The following is an 18,561-nucleotide window of genomic DNA, read 5'->3' as shown; positions in this document are numbered from 1 at the left end:
ACAAAGGTCCATCTAGTCAAGGCTATGGTTTTTCCAGTGGTCATGTATGGATGTGAGAGTTGAACTATAAAGAAAGTTGAGAGCAGAACTGATGCTTTTGACCCACGGTGTTGGAGAAGACTCTTGAGAGTCCCTTGGACTACAAGGAGATCCAACCAGTCAATCCTAAAGGAAATCAGTCCTGGGTGTTCACTGGAAGGACTGATGTTGAAGCTGAAACTCCAATACTCTGGTCACCTGATGCGAAGAGCTGACTCATTTGAAAAGACCCTGATCCTGGGAGAGTTTGGGGGACTCTGGGAGGTGGTGATGGACAGGGAGGCCTCACGTGCTGCGGTTCATGGGGTCACAAAGAGTTGGACATGACTGAGCGACTGAACTGAACTGAAATGATATTAAACTGTTCACTTTAAAATGGATAATTTTGAAAAGAATATAAGAATGCATATATGTGTATAACTGAGTCACTCTGCTGTATAGCCAACTGGTACAAATTACCAATCAACTATACATTAATTTAAAAAAAGAAATAACTTAAAAAAAAATTTAAGTTAATTTTGTGCTATGTGAATTTTACCTCAAAAATTATTTTTTAAACGATCAATGAGTTGGACAATGAATTTCTAAGATCAAAAAGGAAATATGAAATATCTAGTTAGTATTCAACAAAAAGGACTCCTTACACACTTTGACAACAAGAACCTGTTTTGCAAAAGAGGTAACATATTGTGTTACCATTTACGATGTTGATATAGTTCAAATGAGGACAAATGCTACTGTGTACACAAAGGTGAGTAAAAAGAAAGAACACAAATTAAAAAAAAAAATCACTGGACTAACTAACTGGTGTTCATAAATCTAAAAGTAAGAATGTTTTATGAGCAAAGATGATGGCTATCCCTGCTTCAGCAAAACCATAAGCTTACTTTAAAAACTATCTTATACAACTAAAAATTATTGCATCAGGGAAGATGAAAGAGTTCTAGGGATGGATGGTAGTGATGATTACACAATGTGAATGTACTTAAATGCTGCTGAACTGTAGGCCTAACAAAGGTTAAAATGGTAAATTTTATTACATGCATATTTTAACACACATACACACACACAAAGTATTGCAAGCACAAGTAGAACCAGAAGAAAAGATAAGCTAGGGCCTCTTAAGAGACATTATTAAAAACATGTAGGTTCGTGTATGATGGATGATGGACAGCTATTTACATTTAAATGATGTTATCCATTTCAGGTACATATGCCTTCAAAACCAGGAAAATGCAGAACAAAAATTTGCATGTGCTATGTTTAAATATCATTAACATTTCTAAATATACTTTTTTTTACTATTCTTTTATTTTTACTTCTATAAATTATTCAAAAACTGACTTAAAGGTATAATAAATTTTAAAAGATCTACTGGACCCAGGTGGTAAACAGTGATGACTGTTTTTCTTGGTATATTAAGGTTAAGAGCTTAAGAGTCTAGAGTCTCAGTGCCAGGATTCAAATCCTGATTCCAACACGTTTTAGCTCTGTGTCCTTGGGCCAATTACCTCTCTCAGGCTCAGTTTTCTCATCTGTAAAATGGGGATAATGATAATATCTATCTCACAGAATTGTTTAGAATATTAAAGAAGACAATGAACAAAAATAACATTTAATAATGCTTGGCACATAGGAACTAAACAATGAATGCTAGCTGCTGTCATCAGCTGCTCATCCTGTGAGCATAGCTAGTGCTCATTCAACACAGGTTCTTCTTCCCAAAGAGTTTGACATTTAGTGAATTTCAAAACACTGGGCATATTTCACAGTAAAAAATGAATCAATCACGCTGAAGAGGAGGGACTTGTTTTTTTGCAGGACTTAGCAAAGGGGTTCATAAAATTTAAGTTGTTACACTAGAACATAAAAGAATACTTACAAAAAAAGAATATTTCAAATACTCAGAAATAAAAGCAATGCAAAATGTCTATGGATCAAAACTAAGTTTTTACATCTATCAAAAAGAAAAGGACTCGAGCTCATTCATTATATTATTAGCTAAAAAATTATCAGATAATATGAATAAAGTGTTTATGCCTAACGTGTCATATAAAATATCTAGAACTCTGGCAAAAAAGAAAAAAAAAAAGTACAAAATAAGTATCAGTACTTTCAAAATCCTCATGATTTTCCACTTTTTCATCTCCCAAACTGAGCTAACAAAATCATAAAGCCCTTATTTGTTCAAGTTTTTCTTCTGTTTTCCAGCTCATTTTTACCTCTCAACCCATGCTGCACTTATATACTATTCTCAAACTGATGATAAATTCTTTATTCTGTATTTGTGATCTCACTGTATTTCTAATTCCTCTACTCTCTGATTTGTGTAATTAGGAATTTCTTCCTCTCACTTTCTTCAGTGAAAGAAATAGAAACAGTCAACATTAAATTATAAAAATAAGATTTGAAAAGCAAGATTTCCCCCCTCCCATTTAGAATAGTAAGGATAGAATTATTGTAAGTATCTTGTGCTATCTCCTAATTACAGCACTAAAACAAAACATTTATTAAATAGTTCCTAGTATATAGGGCTTCCCTGGTGGCTCAGAGATAAAGAATTTATCTGCCAATGCAGGAGACCCGAGGTTCAGTCCCTGAGTCGGGAAGATCCCCCGGGGAAGGAAATGGCAACCCACTCCAGGGAAATCCCACAGACAGAGGAGCCTGGCAGGCTACAAAAAGTGGGACACAACTTACTGACTAACAAATTAGGGCTTCATGATTGTTGTATATAAGATGATACGGAAATAAAGTCACTAATGAATTTAGTCACTTTCACCAAAAGAATTTACCATCTACCTGAGAGGAATGATACAAACCCAAGAAAAAAGCATAAAGTAAAAAGATTCAGCTGGAAAGGCTCTGGAGGAAATCAGACCTAGATATGAATCCTAGCGTCTTCACCTACCTTCTCTCTATATGATGTGAACAAGTTCCCTTCTTCTAGACTCTATAGAGTCTAGACCTCATCTTAAAATGAGAGTGGTATCTTTCTTGCAAGTCTGAGTAAGAAAAAAAAAAAAAAAATACAAGCACCTAACACAGTGCCTGAGACATTCACAGTTACTCAGTAACTGTTATTAGTATTCTCTTAGAGCCAGAAGAGGGGTAAAGCATCTGCCTGTGATGCGGAAGACCCAGGTTAGATTCCTGGGTTGGGAAGATCCCCTGGAGAAGGAAATGGCAACCCACTCCAGTATTCTTGCCTGGAGAATCCCATGGACAGAGGAGCCTGGTGGCCTACAGTCCATGGGGTCGCAAAGAGTCGGACATGACTGAGCAACTACACTTACTTAGAGCCAGAAGAGATAATTTAATCCAATTCTCACTTTACAGACGGGGACATCAAAATATCATAAAACATGAGTGTCAAATGAGTGCAACAAACTGGGTAGAAGACAAGTTCACAAGTAATAATCACAAGTGTTTAGGTAAGGCTTTCACAGGTGGACAACAACTAAGGAAACAAACATTGCTATAAAACTGAAAACAAATTTTAAGCACAATTGCTTTGTGTTATTGATTTTCAAACAAGGGTTCTGAAACTAGATATTAAACACAAGGTTTACAGACAGAAGTATAAAAGTAAATTAAACCCATGTCAGGCAGGTTAAAAATTCAGCTTTTCAATTAGAACAACAATATAATATTAATCAAGCATCCTAGAGGGAAAAAAAATCTCCCAAACTCAACAGGTGGGGCTACACTGAAAGATCATGACTTCAGAACTTTCTCCTGTTGGCCACATGTAACTTTGTTCTAAAACAAAATCAAGATAATATTCAGGTTTTTCATGAAATACCACTTCACTAAATGCATCCTGTAGTTAATTCTCAGCCACCACGTATCTTAATCTCTTCAAATGCACAATAATCCACTTAAGTCTGTATGTTTAAAACATACCCAATTTAAACTTTAAATGAACCAGTTGGTAGTTTTATAGGACAAGACTAGAGGAGTATAATCATCTGCACTACAACTGTACTCAGTTCTTTTTCTGTTATTTCACCATTATCACTGGCTGTCTTCTTGCTTACTCACAAACATCAAGTCAGCAGCACTAAGTAATTTTATGGGCAGTGGGAAAAAAAAAAATCTTCACCCTAGAAGTACATTTCTTGCTCATTTTTAAAACCTCTTGCTTGCCTTTCCCATTAAATCTTTTACCAACCATTTTAATTTCAAGAATTTTTCCTTTGATCACTGGATTTATTTTCAAACTTTTTCAAGAAGTTTACATTTTTCTTCCTTGACTGACACAATGTATTGTTCCCAGGAAAATTGAGTTTTACCGAAAACAAGAAATGTAATCAACTCATCAACAACTACTCTATTAGGACAAACTGAAAGTAAGTTCAAAGGCAGAGCAGAAATAATTGCACTTTGTTTTTAAGAGTTTCAAGGTTAAAAACCAGTGCACCTCTGGGTTTTGTTGTTTTTTTTTTTTTGAAGGGAGATAAAAACCTAAAAGAAAATGGGTCAAGGCCTATCCTTGGGAGAAGTGATAAACATGCATTCAACGGTAAAGCTCCTTTTATTCTCTCGCCCTTGTTTCCTGTCTGGTGCGAAGTTTTTCAACACAGGGGTAACTTTCCACAGAACACAAACAGTGGCCAAAACCAAGGATTCTCCCAGTATAGGGAGAGGTTCTCAAAGTGCGGTGAATTCAGCGAAGCAGAAACGCCCGGAAGGAAAGTACATCCAGACCTAACTTAATCAGAGACCCGGGAAGCCAGAGAGGAGGACGAAGGAACCTGGACTCCACCCTCACCGCCCGGGGCCGTGGCAACTCTGCTGGGCAACGTGACTCAGGAAAGCACGGGGCTAGCAGAGGCCTAGCGCGGCTGCCTCCGCGGACGTCTGAGGCCTGCCTTCACAGGCTTACCTGAAGGCGGGCGGAGCGGGAGGTCGCGGTCTGGACCCTTGTCTTCCAGGAGCGATGACGCGGCGGCGGCGACAACGACAGCAGCAGCTCGGACTGGGCCCGGCTCTGGCTAGGCGAACCGGCGATGAATCAGCCCGATTCCATTCAAAAGAGTCGCCCGGGCCTCCGCTGCGAAGCACTTCCGGGTTCACTGCTCCTCTTCGGCTTCCGTTCCTCCGACGGCCAATTGGAGACGACTCGGGAGTCGAGCAGGCGTCCCAGGAGTAGCGCCCGCGACCGACGGAGCGGGCCAGCTTCTTGACTCCAGGCTCGCTGGGCGAGGCGGAAGTTAGCGCCGGACATCCTCGGACATCCTCACTGCTCCGCCTTCACGTCTGCCTTCCCCGCTTCTCCGCGCTCGGCCAGCGCCGAGATCCGAGACGCTGGCCTACGCACCCTGGGAGGTGACTCAATAGGAAATGGAAGTGTAGGAATGCGAAGTCCAGAACTCCTTTCGTTTTGATGTTCATCGCGGCCCTACTTCAAAACGAAAAGGTTCAGTTGAACTAAACTTAACGTGGCTATCTGAGAAGCAAGAGAGAAAAGGGAGACGTGTGAAAACAGTGGAAATCGGTCGGTCTGATGTTCTTTTCCATACTGCAGTCTACTCACCTTGTCTTCACCAATTTGCGAAGATTGAATTTCAAGGAAAACAAGTATTTCCCTAAGAGCGAAACCATCTATTTTAAGCCCAACTTAATTTACAAAACTTAAGAAATCATTTACTCACATTTCTCCAAGTAATTATCAGCAATAACGTTTTACCCATTAGCTCCCCTGCTAGGTGTTGAGAGAGCAAAACTGCCCAAGAAATGACTATTGACAAGTTTATATCACAATTCAGTACAGGCTCTGTTTAGGGCAGTACTTTTACCAAGCCCCTCTCACTTTGTCAGATGTGTTCTAAATAACTAGCATCTTTAAAGCATTGCTAAATCAAGAAAGGTGATCAATCTACTGGATAGAGGGAAAGGAAGGAATCCAAAGCTGTTTGAGTGGCACAATTATACAGAATTTCCCACACAAAATTTTCCCACTCAAAAATCGCTGTCTACGGTATGGTGCTGCTGCTAAGTTGCTTCCGTCGTGTCCGACTCTATGCGACCCCATAGACGGAAGCCCACCAGGCTCCCCCGTCCCTGGGATTCTCCAGGCAAGGATACTGGAGTGGGTTGCCATTTCCTTCTCCAATGCATGAAAGTGAAAAGTGAAAGGGAAGTTGCTCAGTCGTGTATGACTCTTAGTGACCCCATGGACTACAGCCCACCAGGCTCGTCCATCCATGGGATTTTCCAGGCAAGAGTACTGGAGTGGGGTGCCATTGCCTAGCAATCGGTATAGATCATTTTATTTACAAAGCAGAAATAGCAGCACAGATGTAGAGAACAAAAGGATGAATACTAAGGTGGAAAGGGGAGAACAGAAAGGATTGAGAGATTGGGTTTGACATGTATACATTATTGATACTATGTGATGACACTTAATGGTCACAAACTTTCCAATTTATTAATCCACATATCCATGAAGCTTAATAAAGTCTAAGTGGGATAAATTCAAAGAAATACACACCTGGACACATTATAATTAACCTGTTGAAAACCAAAGTCAAGAAGTGAATCTTGAAAGTGTCAAGAAAGAAGCCACTCATCACATAATCCTAAATAAGATTTACAACCAAAACTACTGAAGCAGAAAGTAGTGGGATGACATGTTGAAAATGCTGAAAGACTGTCAGCTAAAGACTTCTGTATCCAGGAAAACTATCCTTCAAAAATGAAAGAGAAATTAGTACATTCCCCAAGTGCATGTATAAACAAAAATAATAAGAATTTGTCACTAGGAAACTTGCCATACAAGAAATTCTAAAGGGAGTCTTTCAGATTGAAATGAAAAACTAGACGATAACTCAAACCCATATAAAGGAAACTTGTAAATACATATTTATAAAAAGTATAAATGTATTTTTTGTTTATAATTCTTTTTTCTCACATTTAAAATACAGCTGCATAGTAATTATAAATCTTTGTTGATAAGCATATTATGTATAAGGATTTAATTTGTATCATAATTATAATACAAAGGAAGCAAGAGGGAATGAAGCTATATAGTAGCTAAGTTTTTGTATACTATTGAAATTAAACTGGTATTAATCCAAGCTGTATTGTTCTAAACTGGTAATTGTAATCCCCAGTTCAGTTGCTCAGTTGGGTCTGACTCTTTGGGACCCCATGGACTGCAGCACACCAGGCTTCCCTGTTGATCACCAACTCCTGGAGCCTGCTCAAACTAAGTCCTTTGAATTGGTGGTGCCATCCAACCATGTCATCCTCTGTTGTCCCCTTCTCCTCCTGCCCTAGAAGCAACCACTAAGACAACGCCGTTTTAACAATCAGCTGCCCCGCAAGGTGTTCAGAGAACAAAACTGAGTAATACCTAGAACAACCACTAAGAAGATACTCAAAAAATATATCATAAAAGAAATGACAAGGTAATTCAGTTCAGTTTAGTTCAGTCGCTCAGTCGTGTCCAACTCTGTGACGCCATGAGCTGCAGCACGCCAGGCCTCCCTGTCTATCACCAACTCCCAGAGTTTACCCAAACTCATGTCCATTGAGTCGGTGATGCCATCTAACCATCTCATCCTCTGTCGTCCCCTTCTCCTCCTGCCTTCAATCTTTCCCAACATCAGGGTTTTTGCAAATGAGTCAGCTCTTTATATCAGGTGGCCAAAATAGTGGAGTTTCAGCTTTAACATCAGTCCTTCCAATGAACACCCAGGACTGATTTCCTTTAGAATAGACTGGTAATTAAAGGTACAAAGTAATTAAAGGTACAAAGGTAATTAAAAGGTACAAATAAGTATTTAACATAAAAGGCGAGAGTAACAGGGAATAGAAGAAGAGACAAATATATGACATTAAGAAAACAGCAAAATGGCAGGCATAAAAACTATCTTATCAGTAATTACATTAAATGTAACTAAATAAATGTATCACAAATGGATTAAATATTCTAGTTAAAAGAGATTTGTAAGATGGGTTAAAAAAACCTATATGCAAGCCACAAGAGACACATTTTAGATTTAAAGACAAAACATTTTGAAACTAAGAGGATGAAAAGTATATTTACCATGCAAACAGTAACTTAAATGGTTTGACCACTTTGAAAATTGTTCTGGCATTGTTGGATTTTGGGGGGAGGGAGAGGTGGCAGCAGGCTACACGGAGACATAGGCAGTGAAAGAACAGAGTCCTAACAACTCTACCTCCAGGGAATTCCCATTCTGGCTTTTTTTTTTTTTTTTTAATGAAGTTAAAAAATACAATTAACCAGAGAATTCCTCGGTGGTCCAGTGGTTAGCACTCAGTACTTTCACTTCTGTGGCCCAGGTTCAATCCCTGTTCAGGGAACTAACATCCTGCAAGGTTAAGAAAAAAAATACAATTACCATTTGACCCAGTAACTCCACTTTATATATTTACCAAAAGTAAATAAAAACATTTGTCCACACCAAGACTTAAACATAATAGTTCATAGCAATTTTATTGATAATAGCCCCAAACTGGAAATAATCCAAATGTTTCCCAACTGGTAAGTGGATAAAGTGTGGTATGTCCTTACAACACAACAATGTTCAGCAGTAAAGAGAAAACCACTTATATATGCAACAACATGGATGACTTTTGAAAATATCTTACTGATGAAAAAGAGACACAAAAGAGTACATATTGTAAAATACAATTTTAATGAACTTTAAACAAATGGAGTAACAGACTGGTTCCAAATAGGAAAAGGAGTACATCTGGCTATATATTGTCACCCTGCTTATTTAACTTATATGCAGAGTACATCATGAGAAACGCTGGACTGGAAGAAACACAAGCTGGAATCAAGATTGCCAGGAAAAATATTAATAACCTCAGATATGCAGATGACACCACCCTTATGGCAGAAAGTGAAGAGGAACTGAAAAGCCTCTTGATAAAAGTGAAAGTGGAGAGTGAAAAAGTTGGCTTAAAGCTCAACATTCAGAAAACGAAGATCATGGCATTTGGTCCCATCACTTCATGGGAAATAGATGGGCAAACAATGGAAACAGTGTCAGACTTTATTTTGGGGGGCTCCAAAATCACTGCTGATGGTCACTGTAGCCATGAAATTAAAAGATGCTTACTCCTTGGAAGAAAAGTTATGACCAACCTAGATAGCATATTCAAAAGCAGAGACATTACTTTGCCAACAAAGGTCCATCTAGTCAAGGCTATGGTTTTTCCTGTGGTCATGTATGGATGTGAGAGTTGGACTGTGAAGAAAGCTGAGTGCTGAAGAATCGATGCTTTTGAACTGTGGTGTTGGAGAAGACTCTTGAGAGTCCCTTGGACTGCAAGGAGATCCAACCAGTCCATTCTGAAGGAGATCAGCCCTGGGATTTCTTTGCAAGGACTGATGCTAAAGCTGAAGCTCCAGTACTTTGGCCACCTCATGCGAAGAGTTGACTCATTGGAAAAGACTCTGATGCTGGGAGGGATTGGGGGCAGGAGGAGAAGGGGACGACCGAGGATGAGATGGCTGGATGGCATCACTGACTCGATGGATGTGAGTCTGAGTGAACAGGGGGAGTTGGTGATGGACAGGGAGGCCTGGCGTGCTGCGATTCATGGGGTTGCAAAGAGTCGGACGCGACTGAGCAACTGAACTGAACTGAACTGAAACAAATGGAATCGAATACATAGTGACAGAAAGCAGATCAGTGCTTCTCTTGGGGGTTCAATGTGGAGTTAGGTGGGAGGATTGACTGCATGGAGTGGGAAAGAACTTTTGGGGTTGTCAGAAATATTCTATCTCTTTGTGGTGGTTTATCAGAACTCATCAAACTGTACACTTAAGTACATTTTATTGTATATAGTTTATACTACAATATAGTTGATATAAAAGAGAAGAAAATTCTCAAATTTGTTATTTAGTCCTTTCCTTAGTCATACCAAAGTATGACTTCTCTCTAAAATGTCCTTTCTTCCATCTCCCATCCCCATACTTTACCCCAGTGGTTGAAGTACGGTCAGTAAATAACAGTCACATTGCTTACCCTACAGCCTTACTCTATCATCCTTGTTTTACTTGTCTGCCTTGGCATCTAAATTTTAAGCTTCTTGAGAGCAGTGGGTACGGCCTAGCCATCATAGATACTTAGATACATCATACATATATACATGATACATAGATACATCATAGATACATAGAATGATATTTATTCAAGTAGTTTGTTTGCTAAGAATACTCAAAAGGATCAGAAATATCTAAAATCTAATAGCCCCTCTTGAAATTATCAATTCTTTAAAGTTAAATAAACAACAGAATTTATAGAATTCAGGCCACATAGCTGATACAAATATTACATCTAATGCTTAAAGCATTCATTGTTTGGGTTAGTCCCAGTGTTGCTTTGGAGAACACTATATGCACAAAATTGTGAATTGTTTGATATGTTTCCTAAAATCATATATTGCAGAAGTATACCTTATTAGATATATAATATACCTGTGTCAGAGAGAAACTTTTCCTGCTCATTTGGTATCTTCTGAACCTGACAGGTTTGTCAAATGAATGAATAACTCTGGCTATTAGCATTACTACGTACATTCAAAATGTGTGAACCTTATTATAAAAATTCCTTCCTTTTTGTAAAGAGCACTACATGCATATACATATAACTCCTTTCATATACAAAGTCTAACTATGTGTCTAACAAGAAGTTGTAACAGTAGGTTTTCAGATAGCCTAAATTTACAATCATGAATATCAGAAAAGAGCTATTGCAAAATGAATTTTTAAGAAATGTTTGGAAGAATTTAAGAAACATTTTGTGTTCAAAATTCAAAATCAATTTTAATTGTTATACCTAATTATAGTGTTTGAATTATACAGTTTTGAATATTATAAATAGATCTAGCACAAGAAAAAGGAAAAATAGGAAAATATTTACTTTTTGAAGTACAGTGATTTAATGTATAAAGCCAATAGAATAATTGTTACTTCTGCCAGATGGTATTTTACATTTTGATAAAAAGATATATTCTTAATCATATATGTCAAGAAAAAGGGACCATATGTTGTTAAACACTTCCAATTTGTCATTTAATTTAAAAGGCACTACTGATATTGCCATAATTTTTTTTGGTGACGTGGCCTAAGTATCCTTGGTGTCAATAAAATTTAATTTTCTCAAGTAATTTCCTTATTGTTCTTTGTCTGAGCAAATAACAAAGATTATTTTTTAGCACCTACAAAGAAAAGATGCCATAAAATGGATAAATCAGAATTCAGAGTATGTATTCAAGTTACTACTGGGTAAAAAAGCATAACCTCTGTTTCCAAGAAGCCTCTAAAATTTAACTTACTGCATTCTAGCAAAATAAGTAAAATACACAGGATAACTCAAATGATTCCAAATTGACATCCTTTAATTTCAGAAACCCAACATATTGCTAAGATTTTTAAAAAGCGGGGAGGAATTCCTTCGGGGTTCAGTAGTTCGGACTTCACCCTTCCGCTGCTGGGGGCACAGGTTTGATTCCTTTGTCAGGAAATTGAGATCCAGCAAGCCCTGCACGTTGTTGCTGCATGTGTTAGTCGCTAAGTGGTGTCCAATTCTTTGTGACCCTATGGACTGTAGCCTGCCAGGCTCCTCTGTCCATGGGATACTCTGGGCAAGAATATTGGAGTGGGTAGCCACTTCCTTCTCCAGGGTATCTTCCCAACCCGGAAACGAACCCAAGTCTCCTGCATTGCAAGCCGATTCTTTACCACATGAGTCACTAGGGAAGCCAGTGTAGCAAAAAAAAATAATAATAAAGAGTAATAATTTGTATTACAAAGTAATTTTGATCAATACAAAAGGGTTTCTGATGAAAGAAACCGTATGGAAGACACAAAAAATAACATTTTATCTATAACGGGTAAAGGAAATTGATACTAGATGAGTATTAAAATAAAGGTTTTGTATAGATTTTTTTCATCTGCCTTTTGAAAAGGAAATTTGTTAGTCCTTTTTCCTCTGCCATTTTCCATCCAATTCTCCTTTCATTCTATAGGGCTTTATGTACTGATTTATTCTGGCTCAAAGTTTTAATTACCATGTACATTCTGAAGACTTGTAAATTTCTATTGTCTTTTCCAGGTTTTTCTTTGTTGTATTACAGGATGACAGAGGATGACATAGTTGGATGGCATCACTGACAAGATGGACATGACTTTGAGTAGTCTCCGGGAGTCGGTGATGGACAAGGAAGCCTGGCATGCTGCCACGGGGTCCATGGGGTCACAAAGAGTTGGATATGACTGAGTGGCTGAAATGAACTGAACTGATTACTATATCACCATTTATCATTCTCCAGTTGATGGGCATTTGGATTGTTTCTAGTTTTTTTGTTTTTTGCTATTATGAATACTATAAACATTCTCTATATTCCCTGGTCTATCTAAGCAAGAGATTCTCAAGACAATACCTACAAGTAAAATTGCTGGGTTCAAAGGCATGCATGTTGTCAATTTTAACTTGATAATGTCAAATTGTAATCCCATTTAACATTCAAACTTTCTTATTGCTCTACATCATCACTAGCATTTAATTTTGTTGGACTTCTTAATTTTTGCCAAGCTAATGAAAGTACAATGATGTATCACTTGCTTTAATTTACATATTCCTGATTACTAATAAAGTTGAATATCTTTCAAGTGTTAGTTGACCATTTATATTTACTCTTTTCTGAAATGCCAAGTCATGACTCTGGCACATTCTCTATTATGGAGTTATTATTATTATTGTTTTGTATACTTTCAAACTCTTCATTTTTCACTTCAGTAAAATGAAACCCAAAGAGGATGACCTTACATGAGAAAGGTCATGTTGCTAGTTAGTAGCAGAATTAAAATTCATAGCAACCAGTGATTATTTTTTTAATTTGGTGGAAAAGCAACTGATATGCAATTAATGTCACTTCCTTCTATGTTATCATTTTATTTTTCTAGTGTTAACCGGTATAATTTTAGATGTCTGTGACACTTCAGAATGTATGTGACTACCTTCTTTCTAAAACAGGCAGATGCATGGGTTTAGCAGTCCACTGAGATTGGAATGCTGCTCCAAGGAGACGACACTCAACAGGGAAATTTGAAAAGTCATAGATCTGTTCATAATATTGGCAAATAATAGAGGAAATTGGTGAACAACTATCTAGGAAATCTTGGGGATAGAGTGAGGGAAATGTTCAGTTCAGTTCAGTTCAGTCGTTCAGTCATGTCCGGCTCTTTGCGACCCCATGAACCGCAGCACGCCAGGCCTCCCTGTCCATCACCAACTCCCAGAGTTCACCCAAACCCATGTCCATTGAGTCAGTGATGCCATCCAGCCATCTCATCCTCTGTCGTTCCCTTCTCCTCCTGCCCTCAATCCCTCCCAGCATCAGAGTCTTTTCCAATGAGTCAATTCTTCGCATGAGGTGGCCAAAGTATTGGAGTTTCAGCTTTAGCATCAGTCCTTCCAATGAACACCCAGGACTGATCTCCTTCAGAATGGACTGGTTGGATCTCCTGGCAGTCCAAGGGACTCTCAAAAGTCTTCTCCAACACCATAGTTCAAAAGCATCAATTCTTCAGTGTTCAGCTTTCTTTATAGTCCAACTCTCACATCCGTACATGACCACTGGCAAAACCATAGCCTTGACTAGACGGACCTTTGTTGGCAAAGTAATGTCTCTGCTTTTCAATATGCTATCTAGGTTGGTCATAACTTTCCTTTCAGAGAGTAAGCATCTTTTAATTTCATGGCTGCAATTATCATGTAATTAATTCTCACAGATGAGTCTGGTCTTTCTTTTCACTGTGATCTCTACTCATTGTGATTAATTGATTAAGAGGCAAAATCAAAATACCATGTATTTCTCAGCGTTTTTCATGAATACCATGGGTGGTACACAAGATGATTTTGGACCTCCGTGCACATATTTTATATTAATTTATAAACATACTTATTTTGATGTATACTAAAAGAATATATAAAAAACATATCAGACCTTTAATTTAATGACTTATTGCTTAAGATAACAATTTCTTCTAAAACCATCTATTTAAGGAAAAATATTAAGTAAACAATGACACAAATAATAAGCAGATATGGGAAAAATTGTGAAAATGGCACAAATATAACCAAAATTTGGGAAACCCGGGATGATGATTATGATCATAGATAAATCTGGGTTGATAAATTAACTCCATTACATCCTATGTGTATGACTCTGGGAAGTTATTTACTTTCCTTGGCTGTACTGATCGGTATATGAGTTGCTTTAGCAAAGACCAAAATAGTAATGGCTTAAACAGTTATCCAAAATCACTGAGATGGTGACTGCAGCCATGAAATTAAAAGATGCTTGCTCCTTGGAAGAAAATCTATGACCAATCTAGACAGTATATTAAAAAGCATAGACATTACTTTGCCTACAAATTTCCGTATAGTCAAAGCTTTGGTTTTTCCAATAATCATGTATGGACATGAGAGTTGGATCGTAAAGAATGCTGAGTGTTGAAGAATTGATGCTTTTGAACTGTGGTGTCAGAGAAAACTCTTGAGGGTCCCCTGGAGAGCAAGGAGGTCAAAACAGTATCCTAAAGGAAATCAATCCTGAATATTCATTGGAAGGACTGATGATGAAGCTGAAGCTCCAAAACTTTGGCCACCTGATGTGAAGAACCAACTCATTGGAAAAGACCCTGATGCTGGGAAAGATTGAAGGCAGGAAGAGAAGGGGATTACAGAGGATGAGATCGTTGCATCGCATCACTGATTCAATGGACATGAGTTTGAGCAAGCTCTGGGAGATAGTGAAAGACAGGGAAGCCGGGCATGGTGCACTCCGTGGTGCCCCGAAGAGTCGAACACGACTGAGCAACTGAACGCCAACAAAACAAGTGATGACGTTTCTTTCTATCTCACCTGAAGATCACAGTAGTGAGGGGGTCAGAGTGGCACTGCTCCATGAGGTTCTCAGAAGCCTGGGGTCTGTCTCCCAGCTGTGTCATCATCCTCTCATATTATGGCATGTGGGAAAGGGAAGGAGGAATCAGGGGCAAGCAGCTTTTAGGTAAGAGCTTGAACTAGAACTTACGCATAATCACTTCTGTTTACACTCTAATGGCTAACTGCTAGAGAGACTGTCATCTCTAGCAGGAAGGAAGAAGAAAATGGATATCAAGCATCAAAGGACAATGAGGGTAAGTCCCCAGTGGTCCAGTGGTTAGGACTCTGTGCTTTCATTGCTGAGGGCCTGGGTTCAATCCCTGGTTGGGGAACTAAGATTCCATAAACACATGGTGCAGCCAGAAAAAAAAAAAAAAGACAGTGAATCTGAGAGATGGAAAACAAGTGAACAGAGTGCTCTAGTTCTTCCAGTTGTCCCAGTTTACTGCCTGGAGAAAATGTCCAAGCCTCAACACAGGAAGAAAAGAACTCAGGTGAGCCCAGAGGCCGACCAGAATTGGAGAGACAGAGGTGGGAGTCTGCGGAAGCCAGGCTGCTAGAGTTTATCAGGCAGAGAACGAGAGAGGAGGGAGATACACAGGCAGACTCCCGGAGGTCTGCAGAGGGACCACCCTGAATATTCAGCTGACTCGTAATCAGCGCATGCATGTGGCTGGGGAGAGAACCATTGAAAGAATGAGAGGGTGGAGTGGTTCATAAGGGCCGGGAATAATCATAATAATAAAAACTAGCCTTAGGAAAAAACCTTACAATTAAAACAGCATCAGTAAGAGCACCAAGAATGCGGTGTGTTTCAGTAACGTGAAAAGCAGGTTTGGTACTACTTAAAGAGCTTAAAAGCAGGACCCCAAAGGATCAAAATATGTCTAAGTAACGGAATCAGATTTAATGCTGGGTTATCAATTCTCCCTAAGCTGATTCTTAAATTCATATGGAAATGTAAAGGACTTAAAATAACCAAAACAACTGTGGGAAAAAAAGAAAATAAAGGTAAATTATTTATCCTACTTGACTCCAAGACTTATTACATAGCTTCAATAATCCAGACTGTTATATCTGACAGTTCTAGAATCAAATCTTGGTTCCATCTTTTACTTACCTTGGGCAAGTCACCTAATCTCTGTAAGTTTGAGTCTTCATCTCTATAAAATCAAAATAATATTAACAACCTGGTAGGATTATGTGACTAAATGAAGTAGTGCATATGATGCACTTAGCATAGTACTGGGCCTCTAAAAATAATGTCAGCTTTTACTATCACTCAGCCTCAACCTCTATAAGACAGGGACTGTGTCTTGATTATCACTGTATCCTTTGGGGCCTTAGAAGGAAATCGAGGTTCAACTATCTCAGGCAAAGAGTTAACAAGAAAATAGTTGACCATGTGCTTAAAAGTCCAACACTATCATATTTCAAATGATGAGCATGAAATTGAGAAAATCCAAGTTTCAAGCCCAGGGGCTTCCCAGGTGGCACCAGTGGTAAAGAACTCACCAGCCAATGCAGGAGACGTAAGAGACAGGGGTTTGATCCCTGGGTTGGGAAGATCCCCTGGAGGAGAGATGGCAACCCATTCCAGTATTCTTTCCCAGAGAAACCCATGTACAGAGGAGTCTGGTGGACTACAGTCCATAGGGTTGCAAAGAGTTAGACATGACTAAAGCGACTTAGCATATGGCACACAAGTTTCAAGCCCAGGTCAATCTTTTCTAATGATTCCCACCTTCTCTCTTCTCAAATACTTTGGCTTTAGAATACCTTAATAATTATTTATATATTTACATAGGACTTTAAAAGCAGATTTGTAACATTTTGTCTAGGATAGTATTTAGAATGAAGCATATTCAGCTTGAAAAATATGGATAACCAAAGAGTATGGTATGATAGGTAGAATTATCCAATAGTTTAAACTTCATTTCTAATAATCCCAAATTCAAGGAATAGATAGTATTAACAATAAGAAAAAGCTCTGGTTTCAGAATAGTATATTTAGAATAGCCATGGTGGCCTATGAGCTGAATATACAAATGTAAGCAAATGATATATGATATTGAGTCATTTTTTTGTCTATAAGAATTTCAATATTAAATATCTAGTGACCACTATTTCACATCTCCAGAGTCTACCCATTTCACTTTGTAGCAAAACAAACAAACAAACAAAAAATATCAAATCCTGCTTATCATACTTTAAATCCCAACACAAATGCCCCCAAGCAAATCCTGAAAATCACTACCCAATCCATCTGACCCTCTTCTAATGGTTTTACATATTCCTGAGTCTATTCTTAAGATCTCTTCACTGTTTTTTCAGAGAAGGCAATGGCACCCCACTCCAGTACTCTTGCCTGGAAAATCCCATGGATGGAGGAGCCTGGAAGGCTGCAGTCAGTGGGGTCACTGAGGGTTGGGCACGACTGAGAGACTTCACATTCACTTTTCACTTTCACGCATTGGAGAAGGAAATGGCAACCCACTCCAGCGTTCTTGCCGGGAGAATCCCAGGGACGGGGGAGCCTGGTAGGCTGCCGTCTATGGGGTTGCACAGGGTCGGACACAAATGAAGTGACTTAGCTGCAGCAGCATTGTTTTTTGCTTCAAAATATGCATGTTTTGTTATTAACCTTGCATTAACATTCCCAAATTTTGACTTTCTTCAGTGAGTTGGAACTGGCATGTAATGTAATTCTGCTAGCATCACAGGAAAAATGACTGTGGTAATTAATCCACAGTTAAAAGCTGACTTCATCACGCATGATGGCTGATAAAGAATACATTTAATTTTAATCTTAAAAAATTATTTTCTATTTTGGTGGATGACTAATCTTCATCATATTTTCTCTCCCTATCCCTCCAAGGCTGCCTGCCCCTTTCATACAGTGTTATGCTTCTGGCCATTTTCACAGGCACACTCAGTGCTTTTAGGATACATATCGCTCTCCTTACCAAGACCTACAGTTACAAAGTTCACCAAAATCTCCATCTTTCTCATTTGTATACTTCTTAAACTCCCCCTCTCCTTTCTTGTTCAAGAAAGCATATGCAAGGATGTAATGTCTTCCTATTTTTGCCATTGACTAGGCCCCTTTTAGAATCCTATATCTAGCTTTTATCACATTTTGAGAAAAAGAACAACCAACAATAGTAATTGTTTTAATAATAGAAAGCATGAATAAGGATGAGAGTAATTTGGGGGTTTTAACCTAGAAAATAAAACTAACAAGTGAATTCAATTGAATGTTATTTCGAGAAAAATACCGAATATTCTATATTCCGCATAAGATATAGCACGACAGTTTTGAAGAGCTTCATTAGCTATGATCAAAGAAGGCAAGGATAGCATTAAATATTTCAGTTCTTGAGAGCTTTAAAATAACAGGCACAGGGAGACACCCCAATTTTTGACTGATAATGTCCTATCTTCCATTTACTACCTGGGGAGTTTATAAGTGAACAAAACTAAAGTATCTTTCCTAAAATTGTTAGGGTAGAGAGTGCCCAAAAGAAAGTAGAAGAGTGAAGACAGTGTCTCTAGATTATGGCTTCTTTTTATTTTTTAA

The 18,561-nt window shown here is 38.4% G+C and overlaps 1 protein-coding gene across 1 annotated transcript in view; it reads right to left on the bottom strand.

Annotated features, from left to right (window-relative positions):
• The window catches only part of PSMD14 (proteasome 26S subunit, non-ATPase 14), a 103,152-nt gene extending 97,703 nt beyond the window's left edge, over positions 1-5,449 (bottom strand). Inside the window, exon 1 of the mRNA XM_005676052.2 lies at positions 4,928-5,449. The gene's annotated coding sequence lies outside the window, so the exon portion shown is untranslated. The remainder of the gene's footprint in view (positions 1-4,927) is intronic.

This window comes from Capra hircus, chromosome 2 (assembly GCF_001704415.2).
Source record: "Capra hircus breed San Clemente chromosome 2, ASM170441v1, whole genome shotgun sequence".
Lineage (NCBI taxonomy): Eukaryota > Metazoa > Chordata > Mammalia > Artiodactyla > Bovidae > Capra > Capra hircus.
This window is presented reverse-complemented; position numbering and strand designations above follow the sequence as displayed.